This window comes from Argiope bruennichi, chromosome X1 (genome assembly GCF_947563725.1).
Source record: "Argiope bruennichi chromosome X1, qqArgBrue1.1, whole genome shotgun sequence".
In the NCBI taxonomy this organism is placed as follows: Eukaryota; Metazoa; Arthropoda; class Arachnida; order Araneae; family Araneidae; genus Argiope; species Argiope bruennichi.
The window spans coordinates 72779463-72804354 of record NC_079162.1 but is presented as its reverse complement, the minus strand read 5'-3'; the positions used below and the strand labels follow the sequence as shown (position 1 = coordinate 72804354).

The following is a 24892-nucleotide window of genomic DNA, read 5'->3' as shown; positions in this document are numbered from 1 at the left end:
CCACTTCAAAATTAATATAAAGTATCATATTGCATGTATTATCTTCAAAAGATTTATCCACTTTTAATAAATTTTTAAAAAATGAAACAGCATTTTAGTTTCAGAAAAGAAAAAATTCGCCAATTTTAATTATTACAAAGTTAGTAGTTTAATAACGCATTTTGATTTTCCTAAATATTCGTTTTTTGTAATTTACATATTTACCATCGATTCATAAACATTGTTACTAAGTAAACAATCTGTAATAAAATATAAATTTCTATATTATGTAATTTATATTATATAATCTCACTGCTCTTAAACTAAAATATTGACGGGACAGTTTTAATTTAACAGAAGTAAAACATTTACTGTTATAATTTATGTCATTCACTACAGGTACTTTCTTGGACCGTTGGTCCCAAAGTGCAAGAAAAAAAAACATATATAGTCCTCACGCTATTGGATTTACATAACTAAAAGTATTACAAGCATAAAAATTATATAATATTTAAAAAAAATTATAATGGATAATATTGGTTATTTATAAGTTTTCCATTATTTAATTTTGAATTGATAAATGAAAAATTTACTTATCGCTAGAATTTCAGACAACTCCCAACTGAAGTGAACGAACAATAAAATAAAAAAAAAAGGACCAACTTTATTTTTATAACCTTTTCGCTCCTTCAAAGATACTTAGATTTCATATTTGTATTAGAACTGTTTATTTTTTGTAATAAAGAAAAAAGTTTATTTTTAAATACAAAAAAGCTCTCATATGTCAAAACCTGAACTTTTTTGATAATGAATTGTCATATGTTAGTTTTATTATAAAGTTTGTTTTAAATTTCCTAGTCTATCCATTTTTTTGTAAGTTTGGATATAGCTTCCTTAAATCTGTGTACACATATAAGTCACTGTTATACTGCTATTTTAAATTATCTGAACTGTAAAAAATTTAAATTTTTAAAGGTGCTTGTTTTCGATTTGTAACTTTCGATTTTATTCGGCCTTTTCATTGGCAATTTTACTACTAATGTTGTTTTATATTTTTCTTTTAGTGAAAAATCAATCTAACTTTATATCTGGAGTCTAAGTAAAAATTTGTGTGCTTGATTTTAATATTGGATTAGAAATCCATCTCCGACCACTATGTAAAATTCCCTTTAATTTGTCTCTTTCTGGACGATATTTCCCAAAAGTAATTTCTTTTACAAGTACAGTTTATTCAGCAAACTGGAAATTAATTCCTATTACAAACTTAAAACCACATGATAAATTAAAAAAACAAAAACAATTTTGTTATCCGTTAATCATTTTAATGACTGAATGGGATTTTTCTAGAATCACTTTGATGCTATTATACTTAAGGCTTTAGAATACACACAATAGATAAAAGATATATGATTTGTTACATGTTCTTATTCATAACTGAAATTCTAAGAAAATCGATTTAAAAAAATCAAAAGCGTACTTTATTTCTTCAACCATATATTTAAAAAGCAATCGTGTTTATTCACAAAAATAAATAAAAGCTAAAGAATTGAATTTCTCACCACAAATATCAATTTTTAGAAATTCTTTAATCGCCTTTATTATGCACACTGTCTTTTCTTTTAAATTCGTTTTAACTCCATTTCCAACCAAGAACATTTAGACCTTGCCCTCTAGTTAAAAAAAAAATTGCACTTTCTACTTATAATTAACCCACTTTTATTTTTTGGCACCCATTAAACGGTAACCGCAAAAAGAAAAATCGAACAATTGAAACCGCAAAACATGTTCTGAAAGACATTTTTTTTTAACGTTTATAAATGGTCAGTTGCTTTGACATCTTGGTGAGATGAAATGATAACGTTTGGAAACATATTCAGTATTCAAAACAATGGAGGAAAATATACCTTGTTTCATATAAAAAGATCTAGAAGAAAACCGGGGAGTAAAATTAAAAATCATGATTTAAACATCTCACGTGCACTAAAGTGATATAACAGCTTCACAATACCACGGTTTATAAGCATTTTATTGACAATGCGACTGCAGCTTCTTTTTATTTGAATAAATAAATGAATGGTTCTCTCCGTGAAAGTGATTTGTATTTTAATGAGATGCAGGTGTTCTTTCCGATACTGCTGATAAGTTACATCTGCAGTATTGCTACTTTGTTGATATATATACCAAGATGGATAATGCCCAGTATGACATCACATTGAGCCACAGGAGTTTAAAAATATATTTTGCATTCTGGATATATCTTTATATCGCATATAAATATATAAAAGCTCTCTCTTTGTTATGTAATGGATGGTGGCTGTTCTTCAAGGCTAAAAAAATTCTCGGAAGTTTTTCTCACAATTCTAATACCTCTAATTCTTGAATAGAATTTATACAGATATATATATATATATATATATATATATATATATATATATATATATATATATATATATATATATATATATATATAACGATGAATTTAGTATATTGTGGCATTTAATGCCAACAAAATTTGTAGATTGTCATATAAAACTGAAGAAAAAAAGCAATTATGAAAAATGAAAAAGACATCTTCATAAAGTTATCCTATGTTAAATACACTTTCTTTTTTTCGTGATCCTAATACTGATTTTGTGAATGTTGTGTCAAAACCTGATGCATCATCTTATAGTACCAATGGTCTAGAATGTAAATACGTTGTAAAATAACCAGGGCGTATTTTAATAATTTTTTTTGTACTTCATACAAATCTTTAAGCTTTCAGCTTGGATTATCTAAATTCTATGCACTGATTAATGATGCTATAACACAGAACATAATTTGGCAAGATATCACATCAATGTGCAAAACACAGTATTCCAAAAATTCTATTTATTCGTCTATTATGGTTAGATGTAATATTTCATGATTTTCATTTAGTGACAAAATCTTTAACGTTATCTGTTTTCCCAGTAAATCTGCAATTAAATTTTTTAAAAATTTAAGTTTTTGTAGCTAAGTGGCGAAATTGCAAATTGTGATAGTTTCGCTTAGACATACGGTGTTTTGCATTCTGAGGTTGATATATATGTGGTTGATGAAGAATATTCTCTTTTTTAAAAAACGCAAATGTACAATTTTTTCACCATATCCGGTTAATTGCATCACAGTAATGAAGCCGTATCTCTTTTTATGATTAATGAAATGCTCCATAAAAAATATTTTCACTCCTTTTTCAGATCTATAATTTCCTTATTCGGATCTGAAAACTAGTAGAAACTCAAAAAATTAGGAAGTGATAGAGGATTTACTGCAATGTAATACTCACAATTAATATTCAAACCAGGGTTTACAGATTATTTTAAATAAATAAATTAGGATTTTTATAAACTTCTAACCTCTATCGTCTCTACTCATACATTTTACTGCAAAAAGCAAAAATAAATAAATAAAAAAACTGACAATACAATACAAGAAAATATTATATCAGTACAGAAAATGTAACACACTCGCTTCATATTTCATAAATTTAATAAAATAAAAACGAAACAAAATTATTCTACTGCAGTTTTTCAAACATAGAACGCAAAATTTCTAAAATAATTCACTCAAAAAAGGAGAAAAAACTTGATGTTTTATATATTCAATGTGTTTTATATATTCAATGATGTTTTATATATTTATGTTATTTGACTATACAGAATAAATATATCATCAGTTTAGAATGGAAATTCGGCTAAGGACATAAACTAAAATTTTCAAATCGAATTTAAAAAAATAATTAGCATTTCTTCGACAAGGAATTTTTTAAAATTATGAATAGAAATATTTATCCTTTTAGATTACTGGAACTGTGTTTAACTCATTGATATGTAATTCATATCAAAAGCATAAGCTAATTTTATTAGAAAATAGTAATTAAATACTTTGCATTTTTTTTCAAATGAACAAAAAACAAATTTTAAAATAAGCGTTTTACTTTTTGTCCAAGCATGACAAAAATCGATTGTTGTTATTATCAGATTGATTTTAAATATATGTTACTTATAAGAGCAACTCTAATTATTTTTTTTATTTTACTTTAATGAAAACCTTCATTTATGACATGTTTCCAAAATATACACAAAAAAAATCATTTTATCTTCATTTTAAGATGAAACTGAATTGTTACATACTTCAAGTATTTTCGTTTATTTATTTGCTGAAATAATTATTGAGGATGTGATTATCAAATCATACATTAATATTTATCCGGATATAAAATAAAGTTAAATATAGTTATATTTCTTATTTAAGGTCTTTCTTATATGTCTAAATTTTAATATGATTAAAGAAAAAAAAGAGAGTTATTTTAACTCATTTTTTGAAATAATGCTTACTATAATTTGGCTAATAAAGTAAGCTTTATCCAAAGAAGAAAATCAATCATTATTTTTGCTTCCTCATTAAACTAATGCATCGAAATTTTTCTAATTTAGATGCAAAGAACTAACAAATATATATTTTGAGATAAATCAACATTCAATGAATTCAATTGTACAAAATTCGTCCATTTTCCTGAAGACTTGTTTTGTTTCAATATTATAGTAGACACTAGAATGACACAATACAACTATTAACATACTTAATATCAGAATACATTTAGAAGGATCGATTTCCATTAAAATGAATCACTTATTTTTCTTTTCTGAAAAATCTAATTATTTTTTTTCATCAACAACTATGAAAGTAGCAGAAAAAATCCTCAGTAACTATTTTCTGAAGCCTCATCGCCGAATTGTTGTCTTTCAATGCTTCTAATATTAATTTGTTTCATTTTTTGCACTAAATATTTGTTAAAAAAATTATTTTGTCCTAGGTAATGTCGCTTGCAAATTCAAAGTAAAAAATAAGAAGTTGGTAAAATTCCTGTTACTCTTGGGAGCTATAACCTAATGTTATTTTAGACTTATAACCATTTTGAAATATTCAAAATTAAATGTTAGTATAAGTATTTTCGAAATATATATATATATATATATATATACAAAAGTATTAAAATCAAGTTAATAGGAAAATAAAAAAAACCAAATAAAAATTAAACCAAAAAAAATATATAAAAAAAGAATCTGGCCTAAAAGAAAGACTTTTTCAAGGGTCACCCTCAGGCAGGGATTCAAAGAAAGGGATTTTTTCTGTGAAGGAAAAGCAGACATTAGTCTAATAATGATTCCTCATTTTAGTTTCGTTTTCAAACTATTTCTTACTTTAGATTGGTTATATTATATATATATATATATATATATATATATATATATTGTTGTTTTACTTTTCTTACGGATGACTAAGGTCAGTAAAAAACTTCCGTCAATATTACTGCTTTATTACTTATTTAACAATGATTTACATATTAAAAAGCATAAGATTTCAATCAATTATATTTACCACTAATGAATTGTAGTGCAGCCTTAAATTAAGGGATGTGTACTCTTTTCGCGTTCTCATTAAGCAATTTTTTTTTTCAAATAATCTGAAAAATCTAGATAATGAGTTGAATTTTTTTATTGAGAGAGTGGCTAACGCACTTAAATTGTCTTGTTTCATAGTTAACCCCAAAAAAATGTGATCAATTTTAATACAGGAAAACTTCTTGTGCCCCTGGCAATGGAAATTAGCGGGCTTACTACAAATCTCAGGAAAATCCATAAGTTTGGATAAAGGACTTCCAGTTGCTTTTTTTATAAATCGTAAAACATCAAAAGCACTTGTCTTATCTGTGTTTCGGAAAAAAATGTTCGTTGCTCATTAATTCAAGATAGAATGTATATCTGTTGATATCTGATTCAGATAACACAATTAAAGTAAACTGAAGACCTGGATATTATTTTTCATTTTTTTTTCTGTTTGGTAAAGTCATTACATTATAGAGAAAACCAAATATCTGCATTAAGCTGTTCAAATCTCTCACATTTGAAACAAAACACTCGCAACGCATCGCACGGGCTTCCCTATACGCTCGACGCCCTATGCCGCGGTGTAGGCTGCACACTTCTGGAGTTGGCTTTGTATTTAATACCCACCGAATGAAATGTAATTTCAGATTATTTATTAACAGCATACACAGTGAGTGAGAAGATTAGAATATACAATAGTTTTTAACTATATTTATTAAAAAATGACACTTTAAACATTAAATTTTTAAAACAGTTTGCTGCTTTTGAAAATTCACCAATAAATTTTCATACGTTAAATTATAGAAAGGCACTAATGTAGTAGATGTATCGTTTTATTCATTATTCGATCTACATAAAATTAGAAATGCATATTCTTTGAATATTGTCAATTTAGCAAAAATTATAGAAAATATGATGAATTTGTAGAACTATTTCTTATTCAGTAATAACAGAAAAAATTCATATATAAGTTATAAAATGCCAAAAATTTATAGAAAACTTTATTATTATTAAAATGTATTATCAAAACGTTTAATAAAATGTTTGTAATCTGACTGTAAGTGAAACTCTAAAATGATCTTACTCAAAAATAGTTTTTTTACGTAATATTTTTTAAAGTTGTTATAATTTTATTTTACACGAATTTTTCTCTTGAAAATATGTTTAAATCTGTTCTATTACATTAAAAAAAACTCTGATTTTGATTTGTGAAAATATGAAAAAATTCATTGTGAATCAAGCCTTAAAATTACATACAAAAACTGCAGCTAAAACAAAAATTACAGTTAATTTATAATGACGAAAGAAAATGAAATTTCTCTTATAGAACGAGAAAGAAATTCTCTCAGTGAGGTAATGATAAATTATATTACATATTCTGAGATACAATTATGAGCCACGATTCCTTTAAAATAAAATATATTAGAAGATTTTTAACTATAATCTGTCAATTATTGTAAAATTTATAAACATATTCAGAAGAATCAGCAAATTAGTCAACGGATACAAACTTGAAATTTCAATCTATCAAACAACATTGATTAAACTATTAGATTGCGATATTATTCTAATTATTCGATTACTAAATATGGCATTCTAACATAATATTAAAATCCTAACATGGCAAAAAAATTGTAATATATATATAGCATCAAAAATATATTCTACAGAAGACAATGAATAACTTTTAAAACATTTCAATAGATCTGAAATGGTAAATAAAATCTTTAAAATTTTTCATTTTAAAACTTTCTGATATAAACATATATAACATATTAAAATGAAATTGTACAAAAATGATAAATAACATTTTACAAAAAAAAAATCTTAAAATAATAAAATGAAATTTTTAAAAGTAATAACAATGGCAAAGGAAATTATACAGAAAAATATTTAATCTACAAAGTAAAAATTTCAGAGTTTACTAATAAAAGAAATCGAATTACCAAAACTAGATCTATCTTAATTTAAAAAGATATCTGTAGATGTACAAGAAGTGTCAGACAGACACACAATTTATTAAAAAAAGCTCCTTACTTTCGCTTCTTTCTAAATACAACTAAAAAATGTGGGAATTAAAATGAATAATTTGATACAATTTTTTCAAAGAACCTTCTTAGAGTTTAAAAATTTTTAATTATGAAAATTCTGGGAATTATATAGCTCAAAATGAATATAAATCGATTTCCAACATATATTTGAGCATGAAATTTCAATCTTTCTATAATTTTTTATTGTAAAGAAAAATTGATTTGAATCCCTAATTACATATTTACCTCTCCATGTATTTAATAAAACATTATTATAAAAATGCACTTATTCACAAAGAGCGCCAATGATTATGAAACTATTTATAAATTTTATTATAACCATTGGTATATATTATAACCAATGGTATATATTTATTCTTTTATGCTATTGATTTAATAAACAAATAATTTGATAAAATAAAAAAAATAATAAAAAATCTTTTTAAGCTTTTGCATTTCAAAGAGAAATTTTTCTCAGTTAAAAAAAACACTTTTCTTTAACTTTTACTGTGAACAACTTTTATTAATTCAAAAGGAGCAGAAAATGTCACTGTTATAAAGTTTTCGTTGGAATTTAGGATAAAAACATTTATCCTGAATTCCAATTCATTCATTAATCTCTGTTTAGATTCTGTAGTTTTATGTACTTAACTGTCCAGGTTAAACTATCGTGAGATGTAGGTTACTGGTTTATGAAAGTCAGTTGTACTGATCAAGAGCAAAACTGGTTGTTGTAAAACGTTTTTCGTTTAGAATTAATATGAAAATTTCATTTTTGTAGCAGTTGAACAAATTCTTTTAAATTTTATAAATTCGATGATAACATTCGAGAATTTTGATTGTTAAATTTAATGCTATAGTGTTTGGTATTTAAGTTAATGATTTCGGGTTTAATACAAATCAGTCATAAATTTACAAACTGGTTATTATTCGAATTTCAAGCAATTAATACATTTTCTAATTTTAAGAAAAAAAGGAAATTTTTATTTAAATTCCGAAGAAAATATGTTTTGCAGTGAAAAAATTTTGTTTACTGTTCTGAAATTTTTCTCTGTTCTGAATTTTTATTTATGAATTGCAACTTTTTTAAAGAATGATCCAGAAAATGACTTCAAATCTACAAATTTTTTTCAAATGATGCAAATGTTTTATTTCGCAAAAATTCGGGAGATTCAAAAAAAAAAAAAAAGTGTAAAAATGTTAAAGTGAAATATATTTCTTTTTTTATTTAGTTCGTATTTTAACTTTCCTTGACAAATACGATTACACTGAAAGCGATATATATACAAACGCAAAAAATACAACGGACATTTTTTTTATTTGTTTTTTGCCACGAACTGCTTAAGAACAAAATAAAGCAATCCTCCAAAATAAAGCAAAATTATCAAATTACTTTCAAACATATAAAACATGTAATCAAAAAGAAAAAGAAAAAAAAAAGAAAGAAAGAAAAAAAAGGGCTAAAAGGAAGGAAAGAAAAGAAAAATTATGTGAAAATATTAATTTCGGACGATAACAATAGTTTAGTTCGTATATTTGAGAAATTGTGGAGCATACAGTTATTCTATGCTAAAGATAAAAATTCTACAATAAATAAAAGAAGATAAACCATGTTATTTCATTGCAAAGTGTCTTGGAAAATGCCGAATTGAAAGTATGTAAGCATATATATTCAAAGAAAATTTATGGCAGAATTTTTTTCCCCCGGTTGATGGAATCATTGCTATTTGAAACAAATATTTTTTCAGATTAAATTTCCAATAATTATTCTGCTTAAAGGAGAAAATCTGCGAGTAAAAATAATTTAATTAATTAATATTAGCATCCTCGAAAGCATTGTCAAAGAAATAAAACGCAAAAGAAAAAGAGAGAGAGAGAGTAGGTAATTATTGTCGAGAAAAAATAAAACAACAACGATAAGGGAAAAAATGAAAGAACAACACTAAGGAAGAAAAACAAAACAAGAACAATATTTTTTCTGAAATTATGATCAGATTAAATCACTATTTAATCAAACTTCAGAAATCCAGAATTTTTCTTTCCTTAGAACGTTTACATAATTGAATAAAACTTTCATCAATTTTATTGATAAATGAAATAATTAGGTCAGTAGTGTAGATAAAATGGTGTAAAATTACAAAACATTTATAAGTGTACTAATGAATGTGAAATATATAAATTTTATTTTATAATCTATGAAAAACTCTTCCTTTACTTCTTTCAAAACCAAATATGTTTGATCGCTAACCTAACAAATGTTACATCAGCTCAACCTAAACAAGTATAGATAAGTGCCTTCAATAAAAAACATCTGTTATTATTCCCCAATTCTTAAACGCCACATTAACACTTATCAAGACAATGATGAACAACTCAGGCGATTGAGTGGGCAGAACACTTTCTCTCCTTCAACTTCTCATGCTTCTCAAAGTTGAAGCCATTCATGTACATTAACCATGACTCCATGAATAAGATTAAATATTTCTAATAAACGTCGAATATTTCACAACGCGAGGTAAAGTCAATGATTAATATTCCGTCACTGATAGATCCATGATTAACTCCGCTAAACCGAAAGCAGCTTTGTCGGCGATCGCTTGCGGCTGCGCATGCGCACGGTGGAAACAGAAGCCAGCTGATAAAATAATCGAAAGAGCGAAATTCGAAAAGGAATAACCGGAATTCCAAGACGAGAAAAAAGGAACATTTTTTACCGCCGGCTTGACTTGCTAAAGTTCGCTGCATAATTAATGGTTTATCATTACACTGCATCAAAAAAAATTGTCCTTTCTTCTGTTTTTAACAAAGTCATGAAGATTAACTAGTCAGGTGGAAATAATAGAAAAAGAATGGTTAATTTTTATAGTTTCAGTGAATGAAAGAAACTTCATGTTACCGATATTAGCAACAATGAATATTCCATCGAATGTCTTGCGTTTTCTAGATTACTTCAGAATAATTTTAAAGAAATTTTTAATTAATTAATAAATTATTAGTTTTGCAAAATAAAAGAAAATAGAAGGAATGAAGGTATATTAAAAGTGAGAAGAATTAAATTGAAATAAAATAATGCATTGCTTAATTGTGCCTTGCACGAAATAAACTCTCAGTGGCGGAAAAATAAGAAAATTTTTAAATTTTTACTAGTTATCATGGATTTTTTGAAAAACTACTTAATGATTCTTATTTTTGTTTTCGTCCACAATACAGCAAAAATTAAATTAATTTTTTGCATTTTAAAATATAAAAGTTTAATCATTTAATTTTTGGTAAAATGCTGCAATTTGAGAAAACTAAATTAGACAGTTTCTCATTTTTCTCTTTAAATAATAAAAATAAAAAAAAAATTGAAAACGCGCTGATAACAAATCAAAATCATTACTTATATCAAAATGCATTGACCTATCTATCATCTATATAACTACCGAAATATTAGGAAAATAAAAGTAGTATGTTTTGAAAGTTTTCATCTTTATGGTTTTATTCTTTTTAAATATTGATAAAAAAATTCATATTAATTTTAAATATGCTTGACCAGAAAATTATTTTTGAAATTCGGAAAATTTGTAATAAGTGATACAAATGATATAAAATTATTTTTTACAATCCAAATACAAATAACCATTTTGCTTTCCTTGGTATAATGGTATGTAAATATTTGAATTTTGCTCCGACATTAGATTTTATAAACTGTTAGTAATAATTATTAATAAATAAGTAAATATAATAAATTACTCTGTGCTGAAATAATATTCGATAATTTCCCAATTTTAATCAATTGTTGAACATTCTTCATATTTCAAAGTAATATATCATTAATAGAAACATATAAACAACCAAGTTCAAATTTGTTTTTATAATAAGATATTTTAAATATATTTCATTAAGAATAAAACAGAAAATAAACAATTCCACAAAGAAAACTATTATATAATCAGTCTTTAAAAATTTTATACTAAAAGAACAAAGAAGATATACCAATCATTAAACATTTTTAAAGTATGGAAAAATTATACTATCTGCATATATACATTATTTTCTTTCTGAAATAGATAAAACACTTTTTATATCATAATTATAACAACAGAATAAGTATTTAAATTTAAAATCAAAAATTTTTATATGATAGTTTTACAGCACATGCTACATGATAGAACAAAGATTTTTAAATTAAAGTTTCGAATATCAATCTTATATCATTAGCAATGTTATTTTAAAATTATTTATCGAGTAGCAATTTTATTTTAAAATTAAACAACACCTCCCCATAAAATCGATAACTGTAAAACACAGTGGCATACATATCATATTTTAGTCATACTTAGGCATTTTTATAGAATTATAGAAAAAAAATGAGTGAAAAAAATAATTTACCTTTTTCTCTTTTTAAAGCAATTCAGTCTCAACGTCCAGCAGAACCACGATGATAGTCGATTAAAAAAATTAAAAAAAAATTATTTGCGCTTCAAACTTTGCTTCTCAAAAATAATTCACTTTCAAAACTAATACCAGAACTATCAATTAAAAAAATTAAAATGTTGTCAAAATGAAAAATGGATAATTAAATATTAATAACAAATTTTATTGGAAAATTTGAGAATTTATCCAATTCCCATTAAGGAAAACTTAATCAATCCTATGGAGCGAGCAACAGAAATAAAATTGATAGCTCTTTGTCACAGCAATTGTTCTCTATTGTATGAGAGTAGTAATTTTAATCGCTTTAATCGTATTCCAGATATGAGAGGTTGTGGAGGGTAAACCGTTGATTAAAGAAGTGGCTCTTCAACAGGCGGGCTGAAAACAACTTTATTAAGAAATAGACCATGCTGGAGTTAACCTTGACAAAATGAGAGAAAGGAAAACAAGTTATTACGTAGGGGGCGGAGTCTGATTTGTGCATAAAAGTAAGCGGGAGTTTTCTAACCATTGGGCCTGGAATAACAATATTCATAATCAATCGTATGATAGATTGTTATTGAATCACCTGCGCTTGCATCATAAATTATAAGCAAATCAAGAAAGTTTCTGTTGATTTTGCATAATAAATAAACAATTCACTTTATTTTTGCTATTATAAATCTATTTAAACCAGCTCTGGTTATTAACATTTGATGATAATGATTGTATTTCGTTATTAGTACACGAAATGAAATAGAATAGGAAAGGAAGTTTTTTATATCTGGAGTAACATATTATTTAATCCATTGCTGAAATCGGGTAATTAATGGATATTTTTATTTAATTTGTGGCTTTATAATTGGATCCTTTTTATTGTTTCGGTACTAATAACCATATTTTGAAATGATTGTATTATATAGCCTTTCATAATGGGAGGGATTAAGAATTCAGAAAAAAATTATACATGATATTAAGGTAATAAGAACCAACAAATGCCATGGAAATTTATATTATTTAAATTACAATACTATAAAGCAGTTTTATATAATTAAATATAAAAGAGTCACAATCTAAAATCATAGAAAATGTGTATTGTATGAATGCATTTTTACATATAAATAAATGAAATATTTTTTAATGGTTATTCTAAAATTTCACAAAATGATCTTGCCTCATTTTAATTTAAAATTTAAAAAATTAATTTAAAAATGTTTTATTATTTAAATGCTTTCTAAAGAAATGGTGGCCAATGATATTTAGTTCTAGACCATAAAATGCCAAAAGCAATTCTTTTGAATAACTTTTCAAATAGGACTTTTAAAGAAGATTTTTACCAAAATATATAGTTTACTTTCATTAAATTGTAAAAATAATTTTACATTTTAATATTTGAAGCTAACGTTAGAGTATGCAAAAATTCTTTACGTTTCAAGATTTTTCTACTTCAAAACAATTTTGAGTTTATCGCATAAAATTTTCTATGTAAATTATCATTTCGCAGTCAGCTGTACAATTTACTTATCCAACCATCTTAAATATTAAAAAATTGCCTAGGAGTTGCTGTAAATACAGAGTTACTGTACATGTAAAGTGGATCAAGTAAAATAAGTGGATAATGCATTCAAATTAACGAATTACTACACTTTATCTGATGAAAAGATCCAGTTTGGATCTTCTTTCCAATCGATACAAGAAATACTGCCACGATTTTCGTTGTGAGCCGAAAGAGTAATAGGCAGCCAGAAGGAAGAGCCATTGTAATTTGGGGGTGATTAACTCAGCGGTTCGTCCAAAATGTTTTTCATTTTTGGCTGATTTATCGGAAGATGTTAACAGATCCGCTTTTGCCATATTAGAATCAAGGAACGAAAAGGTATAATGTATCACGTAAATGAATTATCACATTTAAATTTGATTAAGAATCCTTCGCGTTTGGATATCCAAATGGATTTAAATATCACCGGCACGGATTTTATTTCGAGAGGGGGGTATGCATTAATTAACTAAGAGGAGGAAGAATTGCAGTTTCGGCTTTGATTGATTTCACCAGCTTATCTCAAATCTATTTTATTTTTAGCAATATGATATGTCATTGGAATGATCGTATTAAAATTATCCGCTTTTTTTTCCGTGGGAGATTTAGATCTATGAATGCACAATAGAAAAGGTTCCAAAAGTGCCGATTATATTCTTACAATCGTTCCAAAGGTAACGATTGCAAGATAATTTTATTAATGAGTATTCTTTAAAAAATGCATTGGGATCTCATAATATGTATTATCTAGAAAGAAAATATTAGAAGAATGGCAGATATTTAAAAGGAATAACTATCGTTTTTAACATATTTGATGATGGATGGCATAATGTATGATGTGATGATTTCTCCACTGTTTTGAACTGTTGTAGATTGTTTCGGGGAGATTCTTAATATATTGGCAGTGTTTTAATCGATTTTACAAAACTTATTTTTTACGTGCTTCTATTTAAATTCACTCTGAGTCTTTTATTAATGTCTTTCCTGTTCGTAAAGATGGAATTTTCATTGCCACATTTTCCCTTAATTCCTGAAGAATTCGAGCTCTGGGATTTTGTGCAGTTATATAGTCCTAATGAAAATGCAATATTTTAATATTTTAAGAGCTTAATTGTTAATTAGGTTTTTAATTAATTTGAAGTTTCGCTTTTAATAAAGCAAAAATGTATGTTCTGATGTTATTAGGGCAGGATTAGAAAAAAATGACTGAAGCTTTTTTTTAGCTTTTGAACTGGTCATATTTTTTAAGTAAAAAAAAAAAAAAAAAAAAAAAAAAGAAGTAGAAAAATTATTTCAAGGAAGTATAAAGTTAGAATATTTATTCTAATAAAATAAAAATTAATAAGAAGGTAAAAAATAAAATATTGTTCTTAAATTATATCACAGAGAAAAATTTTAAACATTCATTATAGAAAACATAAGATAGATTATGAAGGAGATAACATTCCCAATTTATTGAGAGAATTTCTAGCTGCAACTAATGATTTTACGATTTTTGTTTCTGAGATTTTTGAAAAAAAATTTCAACTTTTTAGCACACTGATGGAAATGCGTTTCAAAAACATTTTCAAAATTTATTATTACTTCATTTGTTTATTTATTTGCTTAATATAATCGCAAAATATAATATTTTCATCAATCCATTTCTGTATTGCGTAAATTTCTCACTGATGATTGCTTATTTTCAAAGTAGAATAATTATATTAATTGAAAATGAAAATATTTTACTTTAAATAATTGGCAACAAATGATATGATTGTAAATTCCTATTTTTCCATTTATTTCCAAATTGTGCTTCTACTTTAATAAAATTATTGAAATATATGTATCAATCAATTGTGAATTTCTGTTTTGTATAAAAACTTATTACAGAAACTTTAAATCTTTCAAGAAATTATTTGTTATGTACTTAAAGGCTATGATGAACGTTCAAAGTTTCTCAATTTCTGAATTATTGCTCTGATATTCTGGTAAGACGTTCAGTATATCATTCTTATGCTGTAAAACATATTTATCAAAATTCATTGTTAACTTGGAATTTTTAATTCTTTAACTTGGGATTTTAATTTAATTGAATTTAACTTTGATTTTTTTAAATAATAAGACATGAATAATTATATAAACTTTAAATATATGCTTACAACACATGCGTAAAATATCAAAGCTGCTGGTAAAAGCATGATCCACCTATTATATGTAAAATGTGGATAACGTCATATAACATCATTTCGAGGAAATGTAAAAAAATATTCTTAAAATATTTATAAAAGCAATCCACAATCCTCATAAAATTGTTTATATTAAGCCAAGGAAAGAAAATATCGAAAACAGTTTTTTCAGGCAACTGTCGGTAATTTTTTTTTTGATAAAAAAATTTTAAATTATAAAAATCCCAATTTTGGCCGATTTTTCTCATTTTTGATGCCCATTGTACGCTTAAAAATGTTTTCGGAAGTGTTATCATATTTCTAATAATTGATTTCCTGATATATAAGAAATGTACCAAATGTCAATTAAAGAAAAATTTTAATACTTCGCATTGGTGTTTAAATTGCCTTTAAAAAGGAAATAGAAAAGGGAAGTTTATTTATAACAAACAGCTTACGGATTCTTTATATCGTAAATGAACAAGTATTTCCATTATTATGATGTTTATTATTTTTATTTTATACAAGCGGAAAAATGGAAATGTATTTCTATCACAAAATTCCAATTAATTATTCCTTTAATACATAAAAAATCTATGATACAAATATTTATGTATAGTAATAAAATATCATGTTTTATTACCGTTACTTTTGAAATAGGAATTAGAAACCTATTTATATCTAATAATTTAGGATTTTATTTTGGCAATCAAATAGTTATTTCCACTATTAATGGGTCTTTGTTATCTCTATAGTATGTATACAGAAAAGGAATTGCATTTCCTTCTCGAGATACTAAATTAACGAACAAAGACGAACACGTCTGCGTTTTTGCACGCGCACCAAACGATTTTGATTTCGCCAACAAACAGGATGAGATATAGAGGAGAAGATGTTTATTTTTTTATGAAACAATATTTAGAAATATTACACAGTTTCGAATTTAAAAAAAATAGGATGATAAAAAAAAACAAAATATAAAATAACATCTGAAAAGATTAGCAAAAAAACGCTCCTAATAAAAATCTTCAGAAAAGTATCATCCTAAAAAGGAATACAATTGTTCTAAGGTGTTATGTAAGGGATTCCTAAACGAATATTATATAATGCAATATCTTGTAGTAATATTTTGATCATCGAAATTTCTCTTTCCTTTTTTAATAAAGTTAATATAAATTACAGATAAGTGTAATTATAATTTTATATTTTATTTATCTACCTTAGCAATTAGTAAAATTCATAAATATATTCTTCACTTATCTATAAATTGATATCATTATTATTTCTTTGTTTCGATAAATTCGTAATGTTTGTAGAGTTTATACTAATTTCAAGAAATGAAAAATATCTAATGCATGTTTTTGAAAAATATAGATAAACTGATTGCCTCAATATTTAAACGGTTACGCTCTCAACTTAGAATTTTAGATTATTCGTTTAAATAAAATGTGATGTATTTTTATGCAAGAAAATTTGAATAATACCTTATTCTGGAAAATTCCGATTTTTTTTTCCATTTTTATTTCAGATGCTTCTTTAAGAATAAATACCGTTCCACAAATGTAAGAATAATACTTTTACTGTACATAAATCCAGAAAATTGATTCGATGTACCTTGGTTTAATGAGACATAATTTTTTAATAGTTTTAAATATCTTTCAGAGTTTATCTTTAATAGTATATCTGATTTTGAATAACAATTTGCCTTTCATTAAAATTATTCTCTTTTGTCGTGATTAAAAGTTAATCATGTGCTCTAAATCTTTATCTATTTCCCTTTTATTAGAGTGCTAGAGGTAAGCTTTAAAAATATCAATAAGCAAGAATTAATTAGATAAAGGTTCTTGGGCATTTGGCGACAGCTTAGGAAAGTGTGGCGATTTCCGAATGCATTTCGACGGAAATGAACGTCTTTCTCTGTATCGATAATCACAAAGCAAACTTCGTATATTAACTTAAATTTGGGTAAAATCTATTAGCATACATCTTTCATGTCGCCAAAGGATGCCAAATCATCAGTGCAATAACGAAAGATTACATTAACGACTTATCTTCGATTGGAAATATGGAAGAGTAGCGTTTAATGAATTATAATCACATTTAATTTTTGATTTACAAACTTTTGCACTGTTAGGGACAATATTACGAGCTTTAACAAAGTTTCTAGATTTTTTTTGAGACGATATAAATAAAAATTATAATTTACAGGTTGTGAGATACTAACATTTTTAAATGCAAACTGGGGTATATTTAATTAATTTGTTAAATAACAACTGTTAACGAATCAGGTACAGAAATTGTGAACTTAGCGAAAATTAGATTTAACAATTGGAAAGCTTTTTCTTCGCCATTTTGCTTGCGATTTATTTATTATTATATATTTATGTTATGAACATTTGTTTATGAAGAAATGTCTTCGCCCTTTTTAATTGATTTCTGGATTCTCTCAAATTGTTATGCAAATCAATGAACGCCAGATAGATTATATGGATTACAATATTTCTTTCTATGCTAATTTATTTATATATACAATATGCTGACCATAAAGTTTTTCAAATTCATTTTTAATTTTGTTCCACTGAATTAAACTTTGTTTACACGAAACAGCAAAAATATGCACATTGCTTTTCAGAAATGTAAATAATTATCGGTATTGATAATTATTTACATTTTTAAGTCAAGCTTAAATGCTTGACATTGAACTTTTATACTGCTTAAATCTTACAATCCGTTTTTTTATTTTTTTACAAGTTTTTATTTACAAGTTTTTTATTTTAATTTTCCCTTCTTTTTTTATAAATCATTATCCCCGTTAATTATAAAAGAAGCTCTGTATGTTGGTGCTGTTAGAACAGGCTGTTTGACCTAGAGCTACTAAAGTTTGCACTGATATTTTTGGAGGGTGATAATAGGTACATTTAAGCGATTTTTTAAAAAAATTTTAATTAGAATTTCAATCAATTTAAAATTAAGCAAGATTTTTATACTTTTTTGCGATAACTTCCAAAAATACTCCCGTTCAAAAATTCAATTATCGTTCAAAATTATTCCTTTTTCAAAAATATTCCCGTTCAAAATTAAAATTACATTTTAAAGTATAAGATTTAATTAACTTTTAAACATACTTTACAGTATATTTTACAGTATATTTACAGTATATTTTACAGTAATATTTTTATTGTTATGAATGAAGCTCAAATCGCTTTCATTGTTTCGTCAAATATTTAATCACGTGGGTTTTTTTTCTATTGTTGAAATTTAAGAAAAAAGAATTCTCTTCAATATCTTTGTAGCATATGTGAGAAATAAGACAGTGAAATTATACAGAGTAGCGAAAGTTAGAACATAGATGAACCTGGCACTTAATGCCTCATAAATGCATTATGATGTCCTAGCACTTGGCTCTGATTCTTAAATACAATGAACAAAACAGATAAAAGGCTATTAAAATGATAAATCTTTAATATCTGACAGTTTGGACATGAAATTATGTCTAAGCGATTTTATTGAAATTAAAAACAACCAATATCCTGAGGCTTGTTGTCAAAGGCGGCTAATTATGAATATTATAGAATTTTTAAATCAAATTTTCTCAAATTCATTACCAGATAACACCACTCATATGGAATTAACATTTACTGAAATCAATTGATTGACTGATAATTTCGTTCTGAAATTTTAAAATAGCTTACAAGACTACAAAACACTAGCACATAAGGAAATGAGTGAAAATTTGATTATAAAATTACATCTTTACTAGTAGGAAGCAAGTCAAGTAAAATAAAAGTGAATAAAAATTAATTGATCTGACTTAAGTATAAAAATAAAACTCATTAAATCTTATCTAAAAATTAAATTTTAAGTTAAGGCAAAAGATTTTTAATGTAGAACACGAAAGTATTTTATTAATAAATTGGTTATAATCAATGAATTTTCTTTGTCAGGGATATTCTACAATAAATTTCTTTTAATTTCTAGAATAACTTAGAAAAACTAAATAGAGAAGACTTTACAATATCTATGACTATATTTTCATACGTAAATTGTTATTAGATTGGGATTTTTAATATTGTTAATTTTAAATATAGAGGATCAAAATTTTTAAAATAGCATGTATTTAATTTGCCTTATTCTTACTATTTTTTCTAAGAATCCCATCACTTTTCTTTCTTTAAATATTTACCTTATTAAAAAAAAAAAAAGAAAAGATCCATCAGTTGAAATTATCATCATAATTCTAATTTATTTCTTGGGAACTTTTTAAAATAAAACAAATATGTTTATAGGCAAATAAGTATTTTTTTGTTGTTGTATTATAAAGGAAGCTCAAAATATAAACAACAGCGCACATATTATGAAATTATAATCCAAAGCAAAATTCTATTTTAATACATTCTTCAAGAAATATCTTAAAATATTTTATGTTAAAATCGGTTGGAATCAAATTAAGTTAATACAAGTCTATCTTCTAGATTAATACATCACTACGTCTGAAAAACTTATACTGATTGGCAATACTGACATTTACTTAGATTATACTGTATGTCAGTAATAGTGGTTACTTTAATAGTATATAATGAAATAAAATGCATATTAGTCCATCTTTTTAAAAATTCTAATACATTAAAAATATGCTAATTTTTGATCTGAGGCAATAAAATATAACAACTTTTTAACCTGATATATTAAGAATGTATCAATTTTGGTCTGAAAGACCAAAGAATCTATCAATTATTATTATTATTAAGAATTTAACATTATTGTTAAGAATCTATTAATTTTTAGCTTGATTAAGAATTTAACATTATTGTTAAGAATCTATTAATTTTTAGCTTGATTAAGAATTTAAGATTATTATTATTAAGAATTTAAGATTATTATTATTAAGAATTTGAGATTATCATTAAGAAACTATCAAAATTTTGCCTAATGCAATATAAATATTTTGGTCCCTCCCCCATTTGTTTTAAAAACGATATTTTTCAGTGGATACCTTTTCTTATTGATTTTCAGGATCCTTTTTATTAGCCATCATCGGATTTATTCCGTTTATTTTTTCATTGGTTATCGTTTCATTATGCATAAATTTAAATAAATTATTGACAATGTATATTTAAAATGTTTGTTGGATATTTTACTTAAAAATCGTGGGTAGTACAGTTTTTAATGCACAAATCTGTAAACCTCAACATTTTTATCTATCTCACAACTAATTCCGACACCAATATTAAGAATTTTTTAATAGTCGCATTAAGGTACATTAAGGAACTATGATAAAAAATATATGCCATATTTGTCTACCATAGCTATAAAAGTAATTAAGCTTTCAAACCTTGTAATTTTTTAATATTTATTACAAATATTTTGCATTATCAATGCAAACATGTCGCGTATTTCCGGATTATGTAAAACAGCATTGCGATTAAGATAAAAACCGAAGCGTACAAAGTTGCATTTAAATTATTGTGGTAAATCTCTTTGTCATTACTGACTTAATCTTTTTAAAACATGCTTAAATAAATATCATATTCCAATGCAAACATTTTTCTTAAGACACTGAGCTCTGTCGTAAAAAGATAATCCTGACAGCCTTTCAGCATCTAGCTATGATCCAGACTAGACTACGTGATCAGCATACTTCATTTCCTCAGGTTAGGAGATCGAGTGGCCTTTAAAGATTGCTAGATTTAATGTTCTTTGACTTTATCTTGAAGAGTGATGTGTAAAGTAGCGTCTAGGGGTGTGTCAGGGGTGTGTATCTCAAACAATAATTACACGAGTTATTGGTGTCATAGAGTACGTGGATATTCTATGACACTAATCTATTGTGTGTGTGTACTTGAGTCATTTCACGGATATCTAAAATTATTGGCGATGACAATGAAATATCGTAATCCTGCGTATAAAATCCGTGAAGAGGAAACATTGAAAAAACAGAGTACACTGATGTTCGGAAGAAAAGAAATTCTGAAGATTGAAGATGTGAGATAAATTGCCTTTCGAACTACTTTGGTTGATTGGTTAAGGAATATAATCCGTTCAAAGATGATGTTCGTCACCTGAACTCTTCTTTAATCGATCATTGCTTTACGATAAATTTTTTGACAGTATAATTCTTTCATTCTGGGAACCTAATTAATAAATAAATTGTATTGTTTTTACTACATTTACTTACATGTAATATTAATGATGCCTATCTTTTCCTTGATTTTTATGGGGATAATATTTCTTAAAAGATGATCATAGTTATCATTTTTAATTAGCACAATCCATTCAAAGATGATGTCTATCACCTGAATTTCCCGTTAACCAGCCGTTAATTTATAAAAAATTAATATGTGAATTTAATTCATTTGTTCTTGGAATCTCAAAAAGTAAATTTAAAATTATCTAGCTTTTTTTCTATATTTATTTACATATCATATCATTTGATACGTATATTTTGCTTAATTTTTTATGAGTGTAATTTTTGATTCGTGAAGATAGTCCGTAATAAACAAAATCCGTTAAAAACAATATTTATCACTTGAACTGCTCATTAATCAGCCATTAATTTGTGATAAATTTATATGAGAATTTAATTCATTTTTTCTAGGAACACCAAAACTAAATTTAAAGTTGTATAGCTTATTTACATATCAAATTATTGATTCATATTTCTTGCTCAATTTCTGATTTGTAAAAATAGTTTTTAATAAATATAATCCGCTCAAAAATGATGTTCATTGCCTGAGTTACTTATTAACCAATCGTTGATATACCATAGATTCTTATGGTAATTTGATTAACCTTTCTTGGGCATCTAAAAAAAGTATAATTTTTGACATTCTATTTATTTTAGGTATATAATATTAAAAATTTTTTTACAAAAAGTTCAGTTTAGAACTATGAAAAAAATTCATAATGTTGGAATGAATTATTAAGAAATAAACAGGCAATTTATGCAGCTGTCAGATTTTTTTATCAGATGCCTTTTATTGATGTTTTAAAAGCTTGCATTCCTCACTTTCGATTTCGTTTTTTGTTTTGATTTTTATTCTCATCTTTTCACCTGGCGAGTTTGCTGTTCATGGAAACCCTTTGGTACACCATATTCGTCTGTTCATCTTTCTTGTGGCGATATCACTAGATGATAATGGTTCCACAAATCTTATACATATTGTCTTTTTTTTTATCCTCAGAGAGGTAAATGTTTGTATCGAATATGTACTTGTTGCACAAAAAAATCATTGTCCAATATTTTCTTAAACCGATCACCCACTATATAAACTTTTGATTTTTGTTTTTATTGAGTTTTATTCTCGTCATTTTTTATCTTAGAATAGAAGTGGCACAAATATTTCTTCCACTACGTAAAATGTTCATGGCAAATTCAGGACATTTACAGCTCAAAGCAATTTACGGAGTTTTTTCAATTTAAAATTTTGTATCTCATTTCCAAAACACACACACACATTTTTAATGTCAGCACATTTCCATAATAATCTCAACCCTCAAAAATGTCACTGTTTTCTCTTTTTAGTTTTATACATACAACTTGCTGTTATTATTTTTCCGTCGGTTTCTTTATAGTGGTCATGGTGGTTTATAGGGTGTGTGCGCATAACTCTAATAAATGATCGATATAAGGCATCATTATGAAATTAAACATAATTTCATCTTACAGTAGGTGGTGAATGAATTATTGAACTTTCACAAAAATAAAAAAAATAGAAGAAAATGCGGCAGCAGAAAACGGTTTGCCTACAACATCATTATAATGCATTTATTCTTCTATTAATTTATCTAACATTAATATGATAGTCGCAATTTTTGATAGATAATGAAAAACGGTTGGGGAGACATTTCCATAGCAAAAAAAACAACAACAACAGTTGTTTAATTTTTTTATACCAAGAATAAATATTTTTTTATAAGTATGGTACTGGTTAGCTTCTCGTAACATTCTCAGTAGTTATAACACTATCTAGAAATTTAAATCCTTTCATGTTGTAATAAATTTCAGTAATTTGTCAAACTTGGGACTCTTTCAACGATAACTTGGGATAAAAGTTAAAATTATGTAATATTTTCTTTTTTTGTTTCAACCGTTTACCAACGCACTATCTAGAAATTTAAATGCCTTCTTGTAATAAATTTCAGTAATTCGTCGAATTTGAGACTCTTTCTACGATAAAAGTTAAAATTATGTAATATTTTCTTATTTTGCTTCAACTGTTTAAATTTCTAAAGAAAGTTATGCAATCAGTTTAATTTTTTTCAAACTACTTGGTTTTATGTATAATGAAATATGATTAATATATGTATGTTGTTAAAATTAATTATTTAAGCATTTCTGAGATTCTTATTTGCTTAATCCTTTATTGTTATAAAAATCTTTTTTCAAGACACAGAAGACAAGAGTAAAAAAAATAATATATTTTTTAAATAAATTTAAAGGTCAAACCAACTAAGCAAATAACACATGTAGTAAATATGAAATAAGTTTAATAACGCTTTTATATTAAAGGTAACTTAATAAAACACTGCTCAAAATTTAGATATAGAATTCATCAGTATTTGACATTAAAAGTTCTACAGTTATATAATTTCAGATTTAGATTCTAAGAAATTATATAAAGCATTCTACTAATGAGTGGAAATTTAAAAAAATAAATAAAAGAAGTTGCTCTTACATCAAATGCATGAACACTAAGAACAACGTCACCTGTGTGTATGAGGAGAGGGGAGGCGAGAATTGCAGTAATTCTATCACAGCTGCGCAGGCAAAGGGTGGAAAAATGTCCCAACTCGAACTAAAAACTTTTTAATAGTTAAAAATTAATATAAATGTTTATCTGTTTCTTATGTATATATTTTGCTTTCGTCAATGTAATAAGTTAAAATAATTTAAAAAGCTCAAGAGTGTATCATTCTATAATTACATCGCTGAAAAATATGCTTACTATGTATACAGTTTGTATCATTATGAAAAAGAAGAAAGAGACTAAGAAACTATCACCGAAGTATTGAAAATATCCTTTTATAAATGGTTATTAAAATCATTAATTAATCATTACTAATAAATAATAATCATTTATATCCAAGATTCCTTTTTTACTAAAATATTGTAGAGAAAACTGGGATAGCCAGATATATTCTGTTGCTTATTTCAAGGATTTAGATCAACAATAGCAAAAAAAGTTTCGATACAATTTGGCTTACTTTTAAAAATGTGATTTAGAGAAACATGTATCTTTTTAATGTATTTTTATTTTCGAAAATCATTATTTTAATTCTCAGGCAGAGGCTGAAAAAGTTACATTTTGAAGATGCACTTGTGATAAATCGTTTTTGAGGTGCAGCTACTCAGTATTAGAATTGAGCTTGACCTGACATTAATTTTCTTCC

At 25.7% G+C, this 24892-nt stretch overlaps 1 protein-coding gene across 2 annotated transcripts in view; it reads right to left on the bottom strand.

The window, feature by feature from the left end:
- The window catches only part of LOC129958637 (CRISP/Allergen/PR-1-like), a 173627-nt gene that overhangs the window by 135467 nt on the left and 13268 nt on the right, over positions 1-24892 (bottom strand). Inside the window, exon 1 of one of the 2 annotated variants that reach the window (XM_056071236.1) lies at positions 11795-12225. The exons of the other annotated variant lie outside the window; for it this stretch is intronic. The gene's annotated coding sequence lies outside the window, so the exon portion shown is untranslated. Of the gene's footprint in view, positions 1-11794; positions 12226-24892 lie in introns of those variants that run through there. 2 annotated transcript variants of the gene reach the window in all.